At 49.8% G+C, this 23,549-nt stretch overlaps 1 protein-coding gene across 2 annotated transcripts in view; it reads right to left on the bottom strand.

Moving 5' to 3' along the window:
- The window catches only part of ptafr (platelet-activating factor receptor), a 36,812-nt gene extending 16,945 nt beyond the window's left edge, over window positions 1-19,867 (bottom strand). The window contains exons 1-2 of one of the 2 annotated variants that reach the window (XR_005460656.1): window positions 19,559-19,867; window positions 2,548-2,587 (exon numbers count right to left, since the gene is read on the bottom strand). The gene's annotated coding sequence lies outside the window, so the exon portion shown is untranslated. Of the gene's footprint in view, window positions 1-2,547; window positions 2,588-19,558 lie in introns of those variants that run through there. The other variant, XM_038797103.1, reaches the window with a different exon arrangement.
- Window positions 19,868-23,549: the final 3,682 nt, after the last annotated feature.

The raw sequence follows: 23,549 nt of genomic DNA, 5'->3' as shown, positions 1-23,549 counted from the left end.
TTAATCATTTGCTGTATTCTAAACTGCTCCCAAATCTCAGTTCTATTATTTTTCTTGGCCTATTTGTATGCCTCTTCCTTGGTTCTAATAATACCTCTAATTTTCCGCGTAAGCCATGGTTTGGCTGCATTTCTGGCTTTATTGCGCCAGACAGAAACAAACGATTGTTTTAGTTCACCCGTGCGCTCTTTGAATGTTTGCCATTGCCTATCCACCGTCATCCCTTTAAGTAACATTTCTCCAATCCATCATAACCAACTCGCACCTCATACCATCATAATTTCCTTTATTAAGATTCAGGACCCTAACCTCAGAATCAACTACATCACTCTCCCTCTTGATCCAGAATTCTAACATATTACGGTCGCTCATCCCCAAGGGGCCTCGTACAATTAGATTGGCAATGATTCCTTTCTCCTTGCAAAATACCCAGTCTAGGATTGCCTTTTCTCCAATTGGTTCCTCAATGTATTGGTCCAGAAACCATCCAAATACACGCCAGGAATTCCCCCTCTGTAGTATTGTTACTAATTTGATTTGGCCAATCTATATTAAAATGACCCACAATAACAGATGTTCCTTTATTGCATATGTCTCACATTTTCTGTTGAATGCCATTCACAACATCACCACTACAGTTTGGGGGTCCATATACAATCCCCAGTAATGTTTATTGCACAATATTGTAGATGTGAGACAGTTATGATGAGGATAAGGTGATATAGATTAGATGGAATTGTGTCTGATACAAATGATAAGGGATTTTGTGTGATTCAGAATAATATGGGATGACAAATCAGTTAGTTAATTGGGAATAGGATGCTATGGACCATGGCAGCCATGTCAGGATCAATAAAGCGTGGCTGGGCTCCCGGCACAATTCATGGTGGTGTGACCGGATAAGTAAGATGCAAAAATAGAAATCAGCTGACATTCCTGGTCCTGATCAATATCCAGGGATTCTTGCTGGAAAGGAAATGTCATTATCAGACGATTTGACATCTTCTGCATATACAGGCAGGATTATTAATACCGTTCATCTTCTGAACCTGCCGATGACGCACTCCTGCCGCAGGTTTCCCTGAGGGGTGCATTCAACGAGAAACCCCGAGATATCCCTGGTGTCCTGACCAATATTTCTCCCTCATTCAACATAACATGAAGAGTTTAACTAAATACTGATTGTGGGATCTTGTTGTCTGCAAATTGGCTGCCGAATTTCCTGCATTACAGCGGCAACTACACTTCAAAAGCATTTAGTTTTCTGTGGCGCGCTTTGGAACGCCCTGAGGTCATGAAAGGCGCAATATAAATACAAGTTTTTCTTTATTGCAGAGAGAGGGAAAGACCTAAATCAGGGATGTGGAACGGGCCCTGCACATGGGCTGCCGCCTTGAGCCTCCGTTGGCACTGCTTCCGCTGCCTTCTCCAGCGCCTGGGCGCCTGGCCTGCCAGCAACACCGCAAGGCAGCTGCTGTGGGATCCACAATATCATCTGTAATGTGATATCTGTAAGTTATTGGAGAGGGTGAGAGACCGGCAATCAGTTAGGGCTTCCACCCCAGGATTTTCGGGTCCCCCAAGCCTCCCTCACCCGCCCCGAGCTGATTGTCTGTTTGCCAATTTTAAATAGATGTGCCCGCATGGCCGCTCACTGGGGAGCTGGTTAGATCACGGGAGGATGTGAGATAGGGCGTCCGTCCCATTAAGGGGGTGGAGATTGGCCTTAATGGGTGACAATTGGTTCTGGATCTTGCCAATGGAAGACGGGGGTGGGATTCTCTATCCCGCCAGACCCGTTTTCTGGCGTGGTATGCCCCTACCGGCAGCGGGATCCTCCATCTCGAAAGCCGGCCAAGGAAATTCCCATTGTGGCCACCTGCACGCTGTTGGTAAATCTACGGCTGAGTGTGCTGCCGGTGAAGTGGAGGATCCCGCTGATGGAGAATCCCGCCCAGGATGTTTGAAAAAGAATATGCGTTTTACTTTCTCTCACCCTTCATTTTACTTTTAAGCTGCATTTCGGAGTGAAATAATTAAAACAGCAAAATATCATGTGTTTCATAATACAAACATAGAACCCTATAAATACTCAGCAACATGTTCAGTGATATGACAGAAATGGCTGAACATTTATGGTTGATGGCTTTCCATTACAGCCATCAGGTGCTGCCTGATCTGCTGACTATTTCCAGTATTGTCTGTTTCAAATTCAGGTACTTTGCATCTGGGAGTCGATTAACTCAGTTGTCCTGTTCTCACTCAATTCTGACGTAAAATCAATCCACCAGGTGTGGGTCCTGAAGGCCGGCTGGTGTGGGTCCTGAAGGTCAACCAGTGTGGGTCCCAAAGGTCAGCTGGTGTGGGTCGCAAAGGTCAGCCGTTGTGGGTCCTGAAAGCCGACCTGTGTGGGTCCCAAAGATCGGCTGGTGTGAGTTCCAAAGGTCGGCCGGTGTGGGTTCCAAAGGTCTGGGGGTTTGGGTCCCAAAGGTCAGGGGGAGGGTGGGTCCTGAAGGTCGACCCGTTGGCAAAAGTGGGTCCCTGTGAAAAACATTGATCCAAACAATGCCTCATCTTGAGTCAGTGCCTTCAAGCAATGGAGAAGAAGGAATGAGGAATTAGAAAAGAAAAAGTCATATAAGCATTGCTGAGTTTGCAACATTTCCACAAAAAAACTTAAATAAACTCCTCAACCTCCACCCCCACAGGCATCCATCACTTAACAATTACCAGTTAGATAATAAAATACCGATGACTTCTGGTGACGGGGATGTGCTGAACAGTCGCACATCAGATGGCTCTCCTCCAGAAAACAGTAAAATTGGCACTTTTGGCCACATTTAGCCCCAAAAATCAGACTCATTCATCCCCTGGCCCACAAAGACAACAGAGAGGAAAATAATGCAAAGAAGCAGCAGGTCGAGAGGCCGCAGAGAGCCAGAAACCGCGGAAAAAGGGCAGGAGCAGCGAGCAAGCGGGTCAGTGGACCCACGAGGTGAGAGCACCTCAGCCACCCCAGATAGAGAGAGACCAGTGACCCGGACCGTGGGCTCCCCCCCCCCCCCCACCCACACCACCCCACTACCCCCAACCAGGAGATGGTTGGAAGAAGTTCCTAACTACGGAACTAACCACAAAAAAGGACGAGATTAAGGCAGAGATTCAAATGGCAGCCAAGGTGGCAGTGGCGGTAGAGCTGGGCGGCATGCAAATGGCGCTCTCTGGCATGGGATAGGAGGCTGGAAGCCCAAGGGAAAACAGTGCAGGAATTTGAAAAGGCTTCGAAAAGGATCCACTCCCATTTGGAAGCAAGTGGTCATATTAGCGAGAAGCAGCACGGTTTTGTGAAGGGGAGGTTCTGTCTCACTACCTTGGAAGCAGGGACAATAGTAACGTTTAAGGGGCATCTTGACAAATACATGAATAGGATGGGACTAGAGGGCTACGGACCCCAGAAGTGTAGAAGATCTTAGTTTAAACGGGCAGCATGGTCGGCGCAGGCATGGAGGGCTGAAGGGCCTGTTCTTGTGCTGTACTTTTCTTTGTTCTTTGTTCTAAGACCATGGCAGACATTCCCGACATAGACACACACCGACTGATTATGGAGGAGGTGGGTACTATAACTGTGAACAGGACTCACTGATGGACAGATCAAACCCCAGGACAGGGAAATTGGCAGGCATGGCTTAGGAACTGGGAACGTTCATGGAGCAGATGGGGGCAGTGGACCCATGGTGGTTCATGCACCCAGGTGAGAAGGAATTCTTGTTTTACTCACCAGTGCACAAGGTCTGCATCCGCGTCGACTTCTTTCGAGAAATAGTCAGAGCGGAATGCTCTGCGATTGTAATCTCCACATTATATGGATATGAGGCTGGAGACGGGCCGTGCCCAGTACCCCACATGGAGGCTAGATATGAACCTCTTGTCCTACAAGTTCTTCTGCCAGAAAACATCACAGGCAATAGGTGAGTACGTTATGAACAACCGGAATGGGGAAGTGTCGCCTTACACATTCTGGGAGGCACTGTAGGTGGTGATTAGGGGAGAGATCATAGCCTACAAGGCTCGGAGAGTTAGGAAGAGAGGTCGGCTAGGCAGCAACTGATCGACTCCATACTGGGGGTCAACAGAAGGTGCTCCGAGGCCCCGACCGTAGAGGAGACCATGGAGGAGAGGAAAAAGCTTCAAATGGACTTTAACCTACTGTCCACCAGGAAAGCAGTGTACCAACACCACCAGGCACGTGGGACCTTTTATGAGCTTGGAGACAAGGCTGGTCGTCAGTAGCTCACCAGCTGAGAAAGCAGGCAGTCACGAGGGAAATAATCCATGTAAAAGACAGCAGAATCAGACTGGTAGCAGAACGAAAAATGGTCAACGAAGCATTCGAGGCCTTCTACCGGATACTGTACACCTTTGAGTCCCTGATGGGTTCCTCAATGGACTGGACATGCCATTCATGGCAGACAACCGATGGAGGGAGCTGGAAGCACCACTAGGTCTGGATGAGGTCATGGAGAGCATCAACTCCATGCAGGCGGAGAAGGCAGATGGGTTCCCAGCAGACCTTTGCAAAACATTTGTGCCAGCACTCACCCCGCACCTACGGGAGATCTTCACAGACTCACCAGCGAGGGGCACCCTGCCTCCAACGCTAACACATATCGCTGATACCCAATAAAGACAAAAACCCAGCGGAATTTGGATCATACAGACCCATTTCACTGCTCAATGTGGGCACGAAAATAGTCACAAAAGTCCTGGCCAAGAGACTTGAAAACTGCGTACTAGAGGTGAGAGCAGAAGACCAGACAGGCTTTGTTCAGGGTAGACAGCTAACTGCGAACATCAGACAGCTGCTGAATGTAATAATGACTCCATCCGGGGAGAGAACATCAGTGGTGATCACCTCCCTGGACGCAGAAAAGGCCTTCGATGGAGTTGAGTAGAAGTACCCCCTCGAGGTACTGAAGCGTTTTGGGCTAGGGACATGGTTCACCTCATGGGTGAAACTCTCTTGTTCGTCCTGGCAATTGAGCCGCTGGTGATCACCCTGCAGGAGGCTGCAAGGGAATCCAAAGTAGGGACAGAGAGCACAGTCTCACTCGATGCGGATGACCTGTGCCTCTACATCTCGGACCCGCAGAACGGCATGAAAGAAATCACGAATCCTGGGAGAATTTTGAGCCTTCCCGGTCTACAAACTCAACCTGGGCAAGAGCAAAATATTCCCATTGAACTCGAGAGGGGGAGGGGCAGAGCTGGAGGGTATACCATTTAAATAGCTCAAAGCAAATTCCGCTACCTGTAGATCTAGCTAGCACATGAATGGACACGGATCCACAAGTGGAACGTGACCAGTCTGGCGGAGGAAGTTAAAAAGCACCTACAGAGATGGGAGGCACTCCCGCTTTCCTGGCTGGGGGGGTGCAGATGATCAAGGTGAACGTACTTCCAAGGTTCCTCTTCCTGTTCAGATCCGTACCAATCCACATACTCAAGATCTTTTTCAGGCAATAGACAGAATTATTATGGTGTTTGTACTGTGGGGGGGGGGGGGGGAATCCAAGAATCCCAAATCAGCCCTACAAAGGAGGAGAAGGATGGGGGGGCCTGGCCCTCTCCCGTACTTGCAATACTACCACAAGGCAGCAGAAAGAGGAGTTGATGGATGAAGGAATCGAACACAGGATGGGTGAGGATGGAGGAGTCCTCTTGTGCAGGCACAACCCTCCGGACCCTCGCAGTGGCAATGCTCACATCCTTGACAACAAAGCACTCAACAAACCCAGTGGTGGTAGCAACCCTGAGAACCTGGATCCAGATGAAGCAGCAGTTCAGTCTGACCGAGGTATCCACCATGGCCCCCAACTGCGGCAACCAGAAGTTTCCACCGGCCGTGCTAGACGCCACCTTTAAGAGGTAGAGACAGGTCGGGGCAGACACTGACGGTTAGGGACTTTTACACAGGAGACAGATCAGCGACCTTAGAGGAGCTGACGGAGAGACTGCAACTACTGAACGAGAACAAACTCCAACATTTGCAGGTCAAAAACGTTCTCCGCAAGGAGACAACAATGTCCCCAAGGACCCCGAGATACACAGTGTTAGAGGAGGTTCTGAGCGTTGACAGTCTAGGGAAAGGCAACTATGGGCACACTCCCCACTGGACGAAATGAGGGAAAAATGGGAGGAAGAGCGAGGGACACAAATAGGGTGGAGACTCTGGGGCGAAACAGTGAACAGGGCCTCCTCCTGGAACTCCACCTCCTCATGCATAAGGCTAAGCCTCATGCAGTTCAAAATGGTGCACAGAGCACACCTAACCAGAACCTGAATGAACAGGTTCTTCCCGAAGATGGAGGACAAATATGAACGGTGCCAGGGAGGCCTGGACAACCATACCCACATGTTCTGGGCCTTCCCCCAACTTGTAAGATTCTGGACAGCCTTCTTCGAGGCAATGTCCAAGGTTGTGGGGGTAAGGGTGGAGCCGTGCCTGAGTGGTAGTCTTCGGGGTATCGAACCAGCCAGAACTACACATGGGGAAGAGGGCCGATGCCCTTGATTTTGCTTCCTTAATCGCATGCCGAAGAATCCTGCTTGGCTGGCGATCAGCAACACCATCCACAGCTGCAGATTGGTGGCAGACCTGTCAGAATTTCTCCATCTGGAGAAGATCAAATGCACCATCCTAGGGTCAGAGGATGGCTTCCACAAAGCGTGGAGGCCATTCACTAACTTGTTCCAAGACTTGTTCGAAGGCAACAACCAACAGAGTGGGGGAGGGGGGGGGGCACACAGGAGACAGCGAGACCACGGGGAGCAGACAGAAATTGGAAGGGAGGAAACGGGGGAGGGGAGACCAGAGGAAACAACAAGGGAGAGGCCGGAAAGCAGCCAGCACAAAGACTAGAGCGGCCAACACAAAGCCACATGAAAGAGAAACCTCAATTGCAGGCCGACAACAGGATGGGATGAGGGGAGAAGAAGGGGGAGGCCAAGCAATAGGAAGGGGGAAGAAGGAGAAGGAGGGCACTGCCTACAGATAAACATCAGACATTTCCCATGGTGAAGTAAAAGGCCAAGGAAAGGACCCTATAATAGCCAAAGAAGGGATACGTGTCAATGGGGGCAAGAGGGGGGAGGAGGGGGAGCAAATGAGGGGGGGGGGGCACACTAAAAAAGAACAACTTATAAATTATAACCGTTGCATTTATCTTTAATGAGCGTACAGTGTATAAAATGTAAAAACTTTAATAAAAATGTTTTTTTTTAAAAAGAAGAAATTAAGGTACCTCTAACCTGAGGTACTTTTGGTGGTATTCCCTCACAGCAGCTGAAAGTTGCTATAGGCCGGGGGGACCACCTGTAAACTGGGCTGCAGCAAGGTCAATTTACTTTTTTGTGAAATCCTCAGAAATGGCTTTAAGCTTCTTTCCAAATTTTTTGCCTCTGTTGAATTTTGGCCACAGACACAGATAACATTCCGACATATTGGTTTGTAACTTATCACGCACCATCACATTTTGTTTCATATCAGCTGTCAGCTTCTTTTCTTCGGGCTAAGTTAAGATGGATATCATGTGGAGTTGGTGAGATTGCTGACTATATTACGTTGTGGTGTGTCAAATCTGCTCACCGTTTTAATTGTCAGCTTCCGGGTTCTGGGTGCTTATCATTTAAATTCTTTGCCTCACTCTGACCTTTCACTCCTTGGCCTCCTAACACTATTCCAATGAGACTCAATGGAAACTGATGTGTTGGGTAAGCTGGGTCTGCAAGGACTGCGTTTCCCACAGCAGTGAGAGAGAGACAGGCTTCCAACACTTGAATAAATGCAACTCTATTTTATTGAACTCTTAACTATTAAACATACTTTAACTATGGGTTGACACTATGCTGAGTTGACTGGAGCCCTGAGGCTAACCTGACCAGACTATCTTACTAACACATGGTGGATGTTCTAGTTGTTGCTCACGAGCTCTGACTGTCTCAGAGGCTGCATCCCAAGAAAGCGGTAAAACTAGTGCCCTCTGGCTTTATAGTGGCCGTGTCCTGTCTGGTGATTGGCTGCTGTGTTCTGTGTGTTCATTGGTCATCCGGTGTGTCAATCAATGTCTGTCTGTGCACCATCATATACTTGTGTGTATATAATGACATCTCCCCCTTTTAAAAAATGTGTATATGTCAATAAATAGTGAGTGTGAATGAGCCTGACTATGTACAAAGTATGTGAGCATATTTACATGAGTAGGAGCCTGACTATATACAAAATGCGTAAACATATTTACATCGGCAGGTGTCTAGTGCAGATAGAGTGCACATAACAAATTAGGAAGAAACAATATATACAGATGTGTAAACGAAGCACAAGGCAATGAAACATTCAGTCTATAAATTCAGTCTCTGTGGCGGGCGACGAATTCTGGTTGACCGAACAAGCATTTGGCTCTGTTGAGTCGGAGGCCATGCTCGTGGATCCTCTGGACACTCAGTTGAGGCGATCGATGTGTTCCTGCGGAGTCATGGACCAGACAATGATGTCATTGACGTACACTCGCGCTCCCTTGATGCCCTCCATTATTTGTTCCATTTTACGGTGGAACATCTCCGAGGCGGAGATGATGCCAAAGGGCATCTGGTTGTAACAATAACGACCAAATGGGGTGTTAAAAGTGCAGAGCTTTCAACTGGATGCGTCCAGTTGTATCTGCCAAAACCCCTTGGAGGCATCCAGCCTCGTGAAAACCTTGGCGTGAGCCATTTCGCTGGTGAGTTCTTCGCGCTTAGGGATAGGGTAGTGTTCCCTCATGATGTTACGGTTCAAATCTTTGGGGTCGATACAAATGCGAAGTTCGCCTGACGGTTTTTTGACACAAACCATGGAGCTAACCCAGTCCTTGGGTTCCGTGACCTTAGAAATGACGCCCTGGTCTTGGAGGCCTTGCAGCTGCTGCTTGAGGCGGTCCTTAAGGGGCGCCGGCACCCGACGGGGTGCATGAACCACAGGTGTGGCATTCGGTTTCAGAAGAATCTTGTATGTGTCAGGGAGTGTGCCCATACCCTCGAAGACTCTGTGGTATCGTGTCATGATGTCACTTAAAGGGTGGCCTAGTGGTTAGCACAGCTACCTCACGGCGCTGAGGTCCCAGGTTCGAATCCCGGCTCTGGGTCATTGTCCGTGTGGAGTTTGCACATTCTCCCCGTGTTTGCGTGGGTTTTGCCCCCACAACCCCAAAAATGTGCAGAGTAGGTGGATTGGCCACGCTAAATTGCCCCTTAATTGGAAAAAATAATTGGGTAATCTAAATTTTTTTTAAAAAATGATGTCACTTAATTGGATTTGGAAGTTTGCATCTGGCGAGGCTGATGCCTCAGCGGGTGACATGGAGTGAACCCGCTGCACAAGATTCAGGAATTTGCAGGCCTGAGCACTGAGCAAGGAAGCTTTGTTGGACGCTACAATTTCAAAACGCAGGGTGGCTCTTGAAGAATGATGAGATACCACAAGCTGGCATGAGCCACTGGCAGCAATGGCACTGCCATTGTAGTCGAGAAGCTGGCAGGCCGATGGAAGAATGTTCAGCTTGACGTGGATGTTGTCCAGGTCAGACTGCAAAATGAGGTTGGCTGAAGCGCCGGTGTCCAGCCTGAAGCATATGCGAGATTTGTTGACCGTAAGGGTGGCACACCACTCGTCGTCCGGATCAATGCTCATCACTGAGAGTGGTTTAACCTTTTTTGCGGAAAGCATCATATGCTTGGTGATGATGCCCACCCGGAATGGGGATGTGAGATCCTCAGTGTCAGGATCTGGAACCATATCGGAATCGGAGTCTGCAACGGGTTGCCGCACTGATCGGACGTTCCTGCGCTGCTGCTGGGATCGCTGTGCGTTGGTCAGTTGAGCAGATCTGCACAGGGCTGCGTAGTGGCCAAGCATGCCACACTAGAGACAGCATCGAGATTTTGCGGGACATTGCCGCTTTAAGAGGGCGGAGCCACAGTTGCTGCTGTCATGGCGCCAATGTCAGGACACTCCTTGCGCCACCGCGCATGCGTGATGCGGTCGAACGATGTGCGCACCTGCGCAGTTCGGTCCTCGGCCTCGCCATCCCCTCGGTCATTGCGCACATGCGCAGGAGCCTGGGAAAAGTGCGTGAAATGGCTGCCTTCATCCAGACTCAAGCCCTGGAGCTGTTTTACGGCCTGCACCCGCTCCGCATCGTGGGGGCGTTGCCGCGCCATCTCTGCCGCCTTGATATGGGAGTACCAGTCATTAGCGTGCTCATGTAGGACGCAGGTCTCGATGGCAATGGAGAGGGTGAGCTGCTTCACTTTAAGGAGCTGCTGGCGAAGGGGGTCGGAGTGGACCCCGAAAACGATCTGGTCGCGGATCATGGAGTCGGAAGTGGAGCCGCAGTTACAGGATTGCGCGAGGAAACGGAGATGGGTTAAGAAGGACTGAAAAGGTTCATCCTTACCCTGAAGCCTCTGCTGGAACACATAGCGTTCAAAGCTCTCGTTGACTTCAATGTCATAGTGGCTGTCGAACCTCATCAGGACTGTTTTGAACTTTGTCTTGTCCTCACCTTCAGCAAAGGTGAGGGAGTTAAAGCTGTGGATAGCGTGATCCCCAGCTGTAGAGAGGAAGAGAGCGGTCTTTCTGGCATCCGATGTGGCTTCGAGGTCGGTGGCTTCAAGATACAGCTGAAACTTCTGCTTACAAATCTTCCAGTTGCCACCGAGGTTGCCGGCGATGCAGAGCGGCGGGGGGAGGGCGGACGCTGTCCATGTTACCGGATGGCTGATCGCTGGTCAAAGGCAGATTATCTCAAAGTAGGTCCGTCAAACTCTAACATGACTCACTGGTACCATGATGTGTTGGGTAAGCTGGGTCTGCGAGGACTGCGTTTACCATAGCAGTGAGAGAGACAGGCTTTCAACACTTGAAGAAATGCAACTCAATTTTATTGAACTCTTAACTATCATACATACTTTAACTGTGGGTTGACACTATGCTGAGTTGACTGGAGACCTGAGGCTAACCTGACCAGACTATCCTGCTACCACATGGTGTATGTTCGTGTTGTTGCTCACAGGCTCTGACTGTCTCAGAGGCTGCATCCCCCAGAGAGCAGGAAAACTAGTGCCCTCTGGCTTTATAGTGGCCGTGTCCCGTCTGGTGATTGGCTGCTGTGTTCTGTGTGTTCATTGGTCATCCTGTGTGTCAATCAATGCCTGTCTGTGCACCATCATATACTTGTGTGTATATTATGACAGTAACCATGAGAAAAAGCATCTTTCAGTTCGGGACGTTACACACTTGCAGACTTACATGTTCAACATTCCAAGTCGTACTCAAAATTATAATTTGTTTTTCAGACAGCAGCCTTTTGTTATGAGTCAAATATTCATCCGATTGCTTTTTCCCTTTCACCAAATCATAAAGCTTGCACTTTTGGCCTCTCCTCCCCTGTCCAAGCCCTCCTCCCTTGCCGTTGCACATGTTTAAAACCTTTTATACCTGCAATATTCTTGAGCTGATGACAGGTCATTGTGTGAAACGTTAATTCTGTTTCTGTCTCCACGAATGCTGCCAGACCTGTACTTCCAGCATATTTATCATGGTTCTTCTGTCTTTGCAGCTTAGTCACTACTTGAAACTCCTCACCTAATTGCACCACAGGAACATTATGAGCACAATGACTCATAATTCAGGGAAAACCAACACCACCTCAATCTTGCCCAGATCTTGAGCATAAAGGGCAAACCGCAATGGTGACGCAAGGCTAGTCAACCAACCCATTAGGAAATACAGAGCAGGGAACGCACTGTCTTCATTAACAAATTTCACAATGCCTAATGAGGCTTGTACAACCAAGCAGCGTAAATCTGGGCCTGGATTCTCCGTTTCTGGGACTAGGTCCCCATACCGTCGTGAAAACTGTGGTCTTTTACGCCAGGAAAACTGGCGTCAAAAGGCACAGATTCACAGCCCGGCAGGGGGCTAGCAGGCAGCTGTCATAGTGCTCGCAGCCCCAGCTGCCGATACGCCCCGCCCCCTGCCCCCCCCCCCCCCCGCCCCCCCCCCCCCGCCCCCCGCCCCCCCCCCCGCCCCCCGCCCCCCCGCGCACTTCCAGGTCAGAGGCCACGCATGCACCCAGCGGCGGCCTCCAGGGGCCACGCCTTGCTCCATGGCGGACTCAGCCCACGGACCTGGACTGCCAAAATAGTGCCCCCGATCGGCGGCTCGCCCGCCCCGGAACGCCCACACACATAGCCCCCTGTTCCGAATGAGGCAGGACCACATTAGAAATACACCGTGGGGAATTCGGCCGGTCGGCAATGGCCTCAGGTGGTGGATACGCGGCACGGCATACTCCCCAAGTACACCGCTTTTCAGGGGACGGAGAATTGCGGAACCGCTGCCTGTCCCGATTTCTTGCGGGAAAACAAATCCTCCGTCCCGTCGCCGAACGCGATTTCGGTGTCAGGGTGCGAAGAATCCAGCCCCAGAGAGGTGTAACGCAGGCTGTCAAAACGCTATCTTCCACTGCCGATTCAAGCCATTTCAATACTGCGAATGGGTGGGTGATATCGAATTGGCTGCCCATTAGATATCATCCCCCTATTTGCAGACAGCAAAATGAAAAATTGGGTGAGCCACACAACAGGCAATTCGGCCAATTCTCCCCACCATCAATGCTAATATGGTCTTCAACACACTTTTTGAAGTGCTTATCTGCTAAGTGCTATTAAAAAGAAAACCAAGATCGCTTTGGACGCGGAACAGCAGACTCAAGTTAAAGGCCGCTGAACAACGTGTTTAGCCGGGTGTTTCTCAGTGCCTGCAGCCCCAAGGCAGCCCCAATCTTTCGACTCCCCACTGTGGCTTCAGGACCTCCAACTTACCTCTTCTGGGTTACTCGGGCAAGCCCCCCCCCCCAGCATGGGCAACCTGGGAACCTGGCCACTGATAGCATGGTAGTGCCCATGCCAGTCTCACAATGCCACCCAGGCACCCTGGAAGTGCCCGGACAGCACTACCAGGGTGCCCAGGTGGCAGTGCCAAGGTCCCACACTAGCAGTGCTGAGGGGCCAGGTTGACGTTTCGAGCATGGCAAATCTCGCAAGAGGCTTCTTGCGAGATTCAGTGGCCTCGTTCCGACTTCAAGTCGGGCGCGATGAGGCCACTGAATCATGCCCTTTGTGTATTTATAAACACTTACTTGGATTGTAACTGTTGTTTGCAATCCAACATATTTGTAATCAATTGATCAAGTGACTCAGCACAGTTGTTGTTGACTGATGATTAATGAACACCTCACTCTTTCCATTTATGTTAGGGTTCCCAATAATTTGAATCAAGTCACAGTTGTGACTTGGCTGGTTTAGCACAGGACTAAATAGCTGGCTTTTAAAGCAGACCAGGGCAGACCAGCAGCACAGTTCAATTCCCATACCAGCCCTCCCGAACAGGCGCCGGAATGTGGTGACTAGGAGCTTTTCGCAGTAACTTCATTTGAAGCCTACTTGTGACAATAAGTGATTTTCATTTTTCATTTTGTGCTTTCGTTAAACTCTTCCCTGCAGCTAAGAGAAACCATGGGCGCAATTCAGTGGCCTCGTTGAGCTTGAGCTAGAGCACGACGAGGGCGGTGAACAGCGGGAGTGGCCAAAAACGAGAACTACGCCAGGCGCCAAGAGGTTTGGGATGTAACCGGCCGCTCCTGTAAGCAAAATCAGGATCCTGCCGTAGCACGGCGAAAAACCAGTTATCACCACTTAAGCTCTAGTCCATGCAATTAACGGGAGCCACCCCAATCCAACGGTCTCCCGTGACCATCCCGCCTCCCCAGCAAGTGGTGATGCTGGCGCTGATTTATACCCCTTTTTAAAAATGTGAACCTGGCGGAAGGGCTGCTGTGGGGAGCAATGAGTCCAGGGGTGCTGGGCTTGGAGGGGGGTAGGGGGCCAACTGTGGGAGGGGGGGGGGGGGGTCCACCCTCAGTTGAGGTTGTCAACCCATAACCCCCAGTGTCCACAGAGGCCATGGCCGTGCAGCTGAAGGCTATTGCTAATACGGAATTGGCAATCATGGGTAAGTGAGCACTTCACACAACCCAAGTGGATTCCCATGAGTGGGCGAGTCATGTAGAAAGTGGAAGTCATTACCTAAGCATCCCAATCAAATGGTGAAGCCTGGACACTGCTGAAGGCAACACCACACACGCTGCAGCCAACATCCGAACACCCAGGGGATGGGACACAGCTCCAGGGAGATGTCCACGGCCGGATGGTGGGTGAGTGCATTGGGGAGGGGACCAGCACCCAGCCCAGGTAACGTTATGTGCTGGTGTCAGGGGTACAGGATCCGGGAATCGGTGAGCCCCCGCCGTGGCTGGGTGATCATGGGTAGGGCATTCCGGGTGTTGGGGGGGAGGAATCAGTGAAGAAATGGAGGTTCCCGTGTGGAAGACATCGCTGTTCATAAGTCTTACACCCTCTCCCAATTCCTTACAGATATTGAACGGTATGGACAATATTTTGAACCCCGCGGAACTTACCCTCGTGGTCCTGCTGGCAGGCCGGGCGGCCAGGCAGTTCAACAGAGTCTCAAGGTGACAGCACATGTGCAGGGCCCAGCCCCACATCCAGAGGACCCAGCTGCCCATCAGGCCAAGGTGAGACCCAGAGGGGGAGGCCCGCGACAGCCCCGGGTAGACAAGCTGATCTTTCGAGCAAATGACAGACAGCGTGTGCCACAGGACGCTCCACCTCAACTAGCAGATGGTGCGACCCCTGTACCATGTCCTTACGGGCTTGGCACCATGTGGAGGAGGGGGACACCTGCTCTCTGTGGCCATCAAGGTCACCACAGCCTGTTGTGTTCTGTGTTGCAACCATTGTAATGATGTACACAGATCATATAGATGTCTAACTATATAAATAATTAATTAATAGATGCATGGAAAAGATAACTAAGGAACTACAATACAGACGCTGGCTACTAAATGAATTCAGTGAATCCTCCTGGAGCTACTCCACATGCAACTGTTTTCTTGGACATTTAATACCAACTGGTGAGTGTCTTGCGTCACGTGATGGATCTCTATTGCCATCAACTGGCTGGAGGTCGCATTACTACCTAGATGCAGAACTGCGCACAGAATTATCACAGGCATATCACCACAAGCCCTTAACGCCTCGGGATCATTCCAGGGCTCAAGTGGGGACTTGTGTGGCATCTCACAAGCTACAGCCCACCGGTGCTTCCGACAGCACACTGATGCCCTATTTGCCCGGGCAGAAATTTTGTAAACTTTCACATGGACCAAGCCCAACAAGATGCCTGGCAGCAGGCTTTTCCACCATCGCCGGGATGCCCCAGGACCAGGGACTGATAGACTGTACGCATGTCGCCTTGCACTTACTGGGCCATCAAGGAGTGCCCTACATCAACAGAAAGGGGTTACACTCCCTGAACTTCCAGCTGGTGTGCACGTGTGTGCATGCTTCCCAGGGAGACAGCTACATCCTGGGGCAGTCGGACATCCTCGGCCTCTTTGAGGACCACCCTAGGATGGCTGGCTGGCCCTTGGGGGATAAGAGGTACCTGCTGAGCACCTTGCTAATGCCGCCAGTATGAAGGCCAGTGAACGATGTGGAGACCCGATATAATGAGGCCCATGTGGCTACCCGGGCTGCCAGAGAGTCGCCTGCTTTGTGGTGGTCTGCTGTGTCCTCCAGAAACTGGCACAGCAGTGGGACGAAGTGCTGCAACCTATGCCCAGGTGACACTGGTGCCCTGTGGCTCACCCTCAGGGACCCTTGGGAAACAGGACATCCCTCCTGGCTTCGACCGCCTCTAGGAGCCATGCCAGGTCTGCATCCCTGAATTATGGGGCCGGTTGTCTTGGCGTTATGGATGCGAGCTGAGTGGGGTTGGCTGTGCAACAGCAGTTCAAGTGCTGCTCTACATTGTTAGCGGGGGGCTGGTGAGCACGGTCCTGGCAAATCGACTGGCGAGCCCTCTGTGGTGAATGTGATTCACACCGGATTATAATCTGTATATACATGTGTCTATATTATAAGTGCAGTTGCACTACCTGTCCTCCAGGGGGAGTAGCTCTGGGAATGCTCGAGTTGTACGGGGCTTCTCCCTTGGCTCTGCCCAGGACTCCTCCCCCGGAAACTGCTGTATAAAGATTAGGGCCACATGGTCAGCCGGCCAGTTCACCGAAAGTTCAATGGCTAATAGGCTGGCTCTGTTGTGAGTATACTAAAACCGCTATTCTAATCCTACAAGCATGTGTCCGTAGAATTGTTGGTTCCAACACCCTCATTTGTGGCTTGTAGCTCATGGGCCTCCTTAAGTGGGCCAATTAATGTTGTATTGCGGTGACGGACTTGCCGGGCCGAACGTCAGGAAACTTGTGGCAGTTCCTGCTCGCACCACATTTAGAAACCCTTTGGAAGAATCGGGTCCCTCGTTGATAACCTCAGGAAGTTTGCGTGTTCACAGTGTTAGGTTTATTATCAAAGTGGTTGCAGCATTTTATCTTAGTCTTTAGCCCTGTGTTGATGGAGAAAGAAACTTTCACTTTGCAAGGCAGTATATTAGCCAAGCATTACATTTAAGGCTTGCCTTGTTTTAGTTGTTTGCTATAAATCTTAACACAAGAAGCAGACTTGTCCTGCAGCATGTTCTAATTTCGCGCCTCTCTGCCAGAGGTAGCTTAGCCAACAGAGATTAGTGCTGGAAAAAGGCTGATATTTTACAATGCAGCTGCAGGACACCTCCCTATGCAAAGGTACAAATTTCCACATCTCAGTTCCCTATGCTGACTGCCAACTTGAGGGGACAATACACATCAGCGTTGTGAGAATCTATTAAAAGTCTCCCTAAACTAATTCTTTCCATGCTGTGCTCGCTGCTACTCTCCACTGACACACTGGTAAAGGGCCTGAACCAAAACTTTGGGTGGGATTTTCCGGCCATGTCCTCCTGGCAACCGGAGAATCCCACCCGAGATCAATGGGTGTTTCCATTGTCTGCAACTCACCCATGGCAATCGTGCGGCAGGCGGGACGGAAGATCCAGCCCTTTATTTTCAGCCTTTATTTGATTGTGGGACAAATTGTTTACTAGCGCCACAGTTTCACTTCCCCTCACTTCCAATTGTATTCATAGCTGCAGTTATACTTTTGTGTTATACAATCATCTGGGGCTGGATTCTCTGATTCCAGAACCATGGGCAGGATTCTCCGAGCCTCCAAGCCGAAATCGCAATCGGTCCCCAGAGAATCGCTCCCGAATCGAGCGCGCGCAAACTACACGACGCGAGTAGGGGTCCATTGATAGAGGCCCCCCCGCGATTCCCCGAGGAAAACTGGCCAGGTTCCCGACGGCATGGCTCAAACCATCTATCGGCCGTCGGGAATGGTCGATTGTGTCTGCAGACTTAGTCTGCGGCCGCCCTGGTGGGGGGTGGGGGGATCGATCACTGGGGGGGGGGGGGGGGGGGGGGGGGGCCTCATGGACGGCCAGGGGGACGATCGGGCTGACGGACCCATGGGCACGCGCGACCTCCGGGGGGGGGTTGGGGGGGGGGGGGGGCTTCATTTCAGGTGCCACTCCGAGGGCTGAGTCCGCCATGTGCCATGGGGCGGCCGCTGCCGGCCACCGCTGTGCGCATGCGTGGACTCCTGGCCGGAAATGCGGGGCCCCTTATCCGTAGCCAGAGCTGCGAGAAGCACTCCAGGGCCTAGTAGCCCCCTGCAGGTAAGAGAATCACTCAGAACTTTCTTCAGGCGTGGGGACATAGCCCCATTATTGGAGAATTCCGCCCAGTGTTTCTCAGCAGTGTGCCATTCGCTGTCTGTACAATTCTATATTCCTGCCTCTTATCAATGGGATTTCCCATTGAAACCACCCCATGCCGCCGGGAAACCCACAGGCGAGGGGTGCGCTGATGGCAAGAAAAGAGAATCCCAATGGCCGAAGGATTCTCAGCTATACGAGACCTTCCTTGGGAAGGCCTCCTCGCAATCTAGGCCCTGAAACTACACGTGGCACTGAGAGATAAACCCAGTGTCCATCAGAACCACAAGAGGCAGATCAGGGCTTACTTTATCGATTCACGTAGCTTCAGAAGGCAGATGCTCCTGAAAACAGTTGAAATTGGCCAGCTTTATACAGAATTCTGCACGTTTGACCCCAATAAATAAACTGTGAGCTGTGTTGTGTAAGACTGCATCCCAAGTGCAACACGAGGTTTTTGTGCTTTTTCTCGTGAATTTGGTGGTGCAAATCGAGCTGAGTCTTGGGCTGCGCTGGGGTCGCTCAGCATTCATCTGCAGCTCTCCCCAGTTTGAAGTAAATCAAGTCCAAGATCAGGTGGGCTTCAGGCCTGTTTGTTTTAGCACAAGGCACAAGCATTACACTCATAGCCCCATCAATACCCATTGTATCCTCATGCCATTGACCCAGGTAAGTTTCAGACTGTTCGGGAAACTCATGCGCTGGCAGTTAAAACCAGAATTCAGGGTTACCTTTGTCCAATTGTCTTATACATATTTCAATGTCAAATCCCCTATTCCCACAGGGCTTCCCTCCAAATACACCCTGGCTAAATGTCAAAATGAGCAGGAATATGCTGGGTTTCCAACAAGCCGGTATTTTCTGATGTTTTAGCCCTCCGTCCACTTGCAGCAATCCTTGCCGCAACCATGAACCCAGCCCTTTGCCACGCCCCCTGCCATTGGGATAACAAAGGAACAAGGGTGTCTGTAGCAGATCGGCTCTTGTGAGAAAGAAGTTGGGTAGGGCTGGCATTGTTATTATGATTAAAGTTTTTGCAAGGGAGGCGAGGAGAGGGTGAAAGCTCTGCTTGGCATCAGAGAGAATGACACGATTTTGAACACGCTGGGCTGAATTTTCCAGGGCTTTTGGGAGGACTGGGAGGCAGAAGGACTGACAAAATGATAGGGGAGGCATTGGAAGAGGAGACAGACCTCTTCCCTCCATTCCTGCTGTATTTCCAGCAGCAGGAAAGTTAAGGGCATTCTAACTAAATGCATGTAGCATTTGCAATAGGGGAGATGATTTGACTGCACAGTAGAGGTCAATTGGCATGTTATAATTGCCACTATGGAGATATGATTATCAAGTGTCCGACAGTGGGAACTGAATATTCAAGGATATTCATTATTTCGAAAGAACCGGTAAAAAGGAAAATTAGGTGGGGTAGCGCTGTTAATAAGAAATGGGATCACTACTGCGTGAGAGGCACATGGGATTGAGAGTAATATACTGGCATGGATTGAGAATCTGAATATTAATGATATCAAGCAATATGGGGATAGCGCAGGAATAGGGTACATGACCAGCCATGATCTAATTGAATGGTGGAGCAGACTCGACAGATTAAATGGCCAACTCCAGTTCCTATGTTCCAATATTCCTGAGAGTAAGTGAAGTCCAAGAGCCAACTTGAAACAGTGAAGCCCAGGAACTCAGAGAATGAGGTATTTTTAAAATTGTTACCTTTTTGTGGTGGCAGAGAGCACTGGATTGTCCAACAGCAGAGCGCGATGTTACAGCGGGGATCCCAATGTGCAGCAAGGCACATTGATCTGGAGAGAAGCGATGGGATGAAAAGAAGTTCTGTTGATTTCTCACAGACTTTGACTTCTGCCTTTGTTACGCGCAGAGCATAATGTTTTGACGTGGGAATCACCTATGAAATTTGAGTTTCCAGTTAAGAGCATGTGAATTTGTTGTTGCAGCATGATCACATATATGTCTGTACGTGCGTGGGCTCTTGTAGCATGCCTAGTTTTGATTCAAGTCCCAGAACTACATTTAAGCTTGCTTACTTGTGCAAATTCCAGTCCCACCCACATAAGAGCCAATATTAAAACTGGGAATGTCCGCAAAGAAAACCTGATCTGTCACATTGTAGGCATGTGCAGTTTAATGCGTAACCTTTTGTGCTTCATTGTGACAGAGATAAAATGCAACCACAAAATGTTAGCAGAGCTCCCTACATGGCACACTAGCTTATGTGTTACTGCAGCAGATTGTTCGCCTGATCTCGTTGCTACAAGTGCTGACCTATTCTTTTATCTGATAAGCGGTTAGGATTTAGCACAGTTTAATTTGGTGGCATATACAAGATTCATCGGTAACCTTTTTGTCATGATCTCGGTAGAGAACAGCAAGCAACATTTCTTTAGACAAAATTCATAATCCCATTTTACTTTCTAAAAGAATGAAGCCTCACGATTTCACAGTTGAAAACAGAAAATGTTTTTATTATGCAATAGTGAACAAACCAAACACAATATACTACCTATCCTCAGCTCTAATATCCAGAATTAACGTTGGAAGCATTAACATCAAAGAAAACACAGATTCTCTCACACCTTCAAAAGGGAATTGGATGAATACCTGAATGGAAAACAAGTTGCCATGATATCGAACAAGGTGCTGGGGAATTTGACTAATTCTAATGCCCTTCAAACGAGTCGGTGCGGACACGATGGGCCAAATGGTCTCCTGTGCCGGACTGTTCTACGATTCTAATGTGCAATGTAGCCACTGTAGCCACCTAAAATGGACACTGAACCAAACAAAATGGAGAATCGCTAAGACTGTAGGGAAAAACAGTTTAGCCAAGGCAAACAACCTGCAAACACTCATTAGCATTTTGCAAGCAGCAAAACCAGTTTCTGGCCAGGTGGAAGATCTCCAACCAAAGGTGATAATGGCAGAACGTTCTACATACTAATGAGGCAGTCCAGATCTAGGCACACACAATGGCAACATTTGGGTTTGAATAAGATACTTTAAGTGGATGTCCAGACAGAGCGGCACCAGAAGTATCCACTATAGAAACCGCCCCCACCATCGAGAAAGACCCTTACATTGGAGGAATTCAAAAGATATCGATTGGAAGCTATCCAATCGATACCTAAAGGTAAAGCCCGCCCAGGAAGAGGGAAGGACATTGGGGACCCCTATAAATATAGACCCCCACACATGGTCCTGTCTGTTGTTTCGTGCTCCGGCTTTGACCAAGACCTCCAACTCGTATCCTGACTCCAGCCGTTGAGCACCAGCCGCCGAACCGTAAGTGCCAATACGACGCTCGCTACGCGAACCAAGCCCGCTAGACCCCCAGTGACCAGCACGCTTTCTGAAGGTTGCAGCCCAAGACCGGGACGAAGGCCTCGCTCCCTGACCTTGCCTGTTCCTGTGTAGTTAAGTATTCTGTTTGCTTAGTTTAGTCATAGCTTAGTCCCTTAGTGTGTGCATGCGTATTTATTATAATTGTATAATAAATATTGATCGTTTGGAACTTACTAATCGGTGTATCGTTTTATTACTTTGAACCTGACCTTGAGATATCTGTGAGTTGTCTATATGGCAACTGGCGACTCCTGAGCTGAAAAATACATAAGACAGAGCCTAGTGGTGTTAAGCACACAGCCTTTAACACAGGCAAGTTAATGCACCCCAATAAACGCGTTCTGCGCCCATAGCAAAACGTGCAACACCTTCAAACGAGTCGGTGCGGACACGATGGGCCAAATGGTCTCCTGTGCCGGACTGTTCTACGATTCTAATGTGCTAAAGTACAGCTCCCCCAGTTGCCAGAAATTGTTCACTTAAGTGGCCATTTATTTCCTCCAAGACTGTAAAGTAAATGTCAGCAGGCTATTTAGCTATAGGAATAGTGTCGGACCATTGCAACAAAAGATGATCTTGGTGTTATTCAATTTTTCTAATATAGTCCCAGGGCTTACTGCAATTACCTAGGGCCTTGGTGATACCACACCTGAAGTATTTTGTACGGTCTTGATCTCCTTCGAGTGCACGTAACGACAGTTCAGTCGACTGATTCCAGAGACGAGGGGGGTTGTCCAATGAGGAAAGATTGAGTAGCCTAGGCCAGAATGTAGAAGAATGAGAGATGGTTTCATTGAAACATAACATTCTTATGGGGGCTTGACCGGATAGATGCTGGGAGGATGGAGCCCCTGGCTGGGAAGTCCAAACCAGGTGACAGTTTCAGAATAAGGGGTGGCCACTTAGGAATGAGATGAAGAAAGATTTATGCAACCAATGGTCTTTGGAATTCTCTGTTGCTCTCACGTTGAGTATTTTAAAGACAAGAATTGATAGGATGTAAGATACCAAGGTAATTAAGGTATATGGAGATAGTGCAGGAAGATTGAGTTGAGGTCGAAGTTCAGCCATAATCTGATTGAAAGGGTGAGCAGTATAGAAGGGCCAAATGGCCCAGAGGTAAAAGTATACCAGCTGAACCATGGTTGACGCAGGCACGCAATTAGAACAAAGAACAAAGAAAAGTAAAGCACAGGTACAGGCCCTTTGACCCTCCAGACCTGTGCGACCATGCTGCCCGTCCAACCTAAAACCTTCTGCATTTCTAGGATCTGGATCCCTCTATTCCCAACTGTGGTGAATGTGATTCACACCGGATTGTAATCTATACATACATGTCTGTATTGTAAGTGCAGTTACACTACCTGTCCTCCAGGGGGAGTAGCTCTGGGAATACTCGAGTTCTATGGGGGCTTATCCCTTGGCTCTGCCCAGGACTCCTCCCCCGCAAGCTGCTATATAAATGTCACTGCCACATGGTCAGCCGGCCAGTTCACTGAAAGTTCAATGGCTAACCGGCTGCGTCTGTTGTGAGTATATTAAAACCGCTATTCTAATCCTACAAGCACGTGTCCGTAGAATTGTTGGTTCCAACAATTTAATATACTCAGGAAACAGTCGAAGAAATCATGGAAGCAGCCCTCAAGCCCGGACGCCTAGAACTCGACCCAGAGGATGCAGAGGCTAAGGAAATTTTTTCCCACTGGCTGAGATGTTTTAAAGCCTACCTGGCAGAAGCCAGCACCGCCGGAACAACGGAGGAACAAAAACTCAGCCTACTGCACGCGAGGGTAAGCCACAGAATCTCCACACAGCTAAATCCGGCCGGTTCTTACACCACAGCGCTGGCAATATTGGACAAAATGTACGTTAGGCCCATTAACGAGGTTTATGCACGCCACGTGTTTACGACCCGCCGTCAGTGGCCTACAGAAACGCTAACCGAGTTTGTAAGGGAATTGAACAATCTTTCCAATTACTGTAATTATCAAGCCGTTACCGCGGCTGAACATAGGGAGCTTGCTGTGCAGGACGTTTTCGTGGTGGGCCTCAGATCTAACTATGTGCGCCAAAGACTGCTAGAAAAGGGGGCCCAGGACTTAGACACTACTGTGGAGGCTGCTACCACTATGGAAGTTTCCTTCCGCAGCCTCACCTCGTTTCCCGCGGACCCCGCGACCTCATCGTGGACCCCCGACCAACAGTCCCCCCAAGCCTGTGCCGCATGGCCCCCCAGCTACCGCGCTGCCAAAGCCAGTTACTCTGCTGCCTCAGCCAGCTACTCGGCTGCTTCAGCCTGCCATTTCTGTGGCCAAAGCCAGCACCCGCGGCAGCACTGCCCGGC

Source organism: Scyliorhinus canicula, chromosome 1 (assembly GCF_902713615.1).
Source record: "Scyliorhinus canicula chromosome 1, sScyCan1.1, whole genome shotgun sequence".
Lineage (NCBI taxonomy): Eukaryota > Metazoa > Chordata > Chondrichthyes > Carcharhiniformes > Scyliorhinidae > Scyliorhinus > Scyliorhinus canicula.
This window is presented reverse-complemented; position numbering and strand designations above follow the sequence as displayed.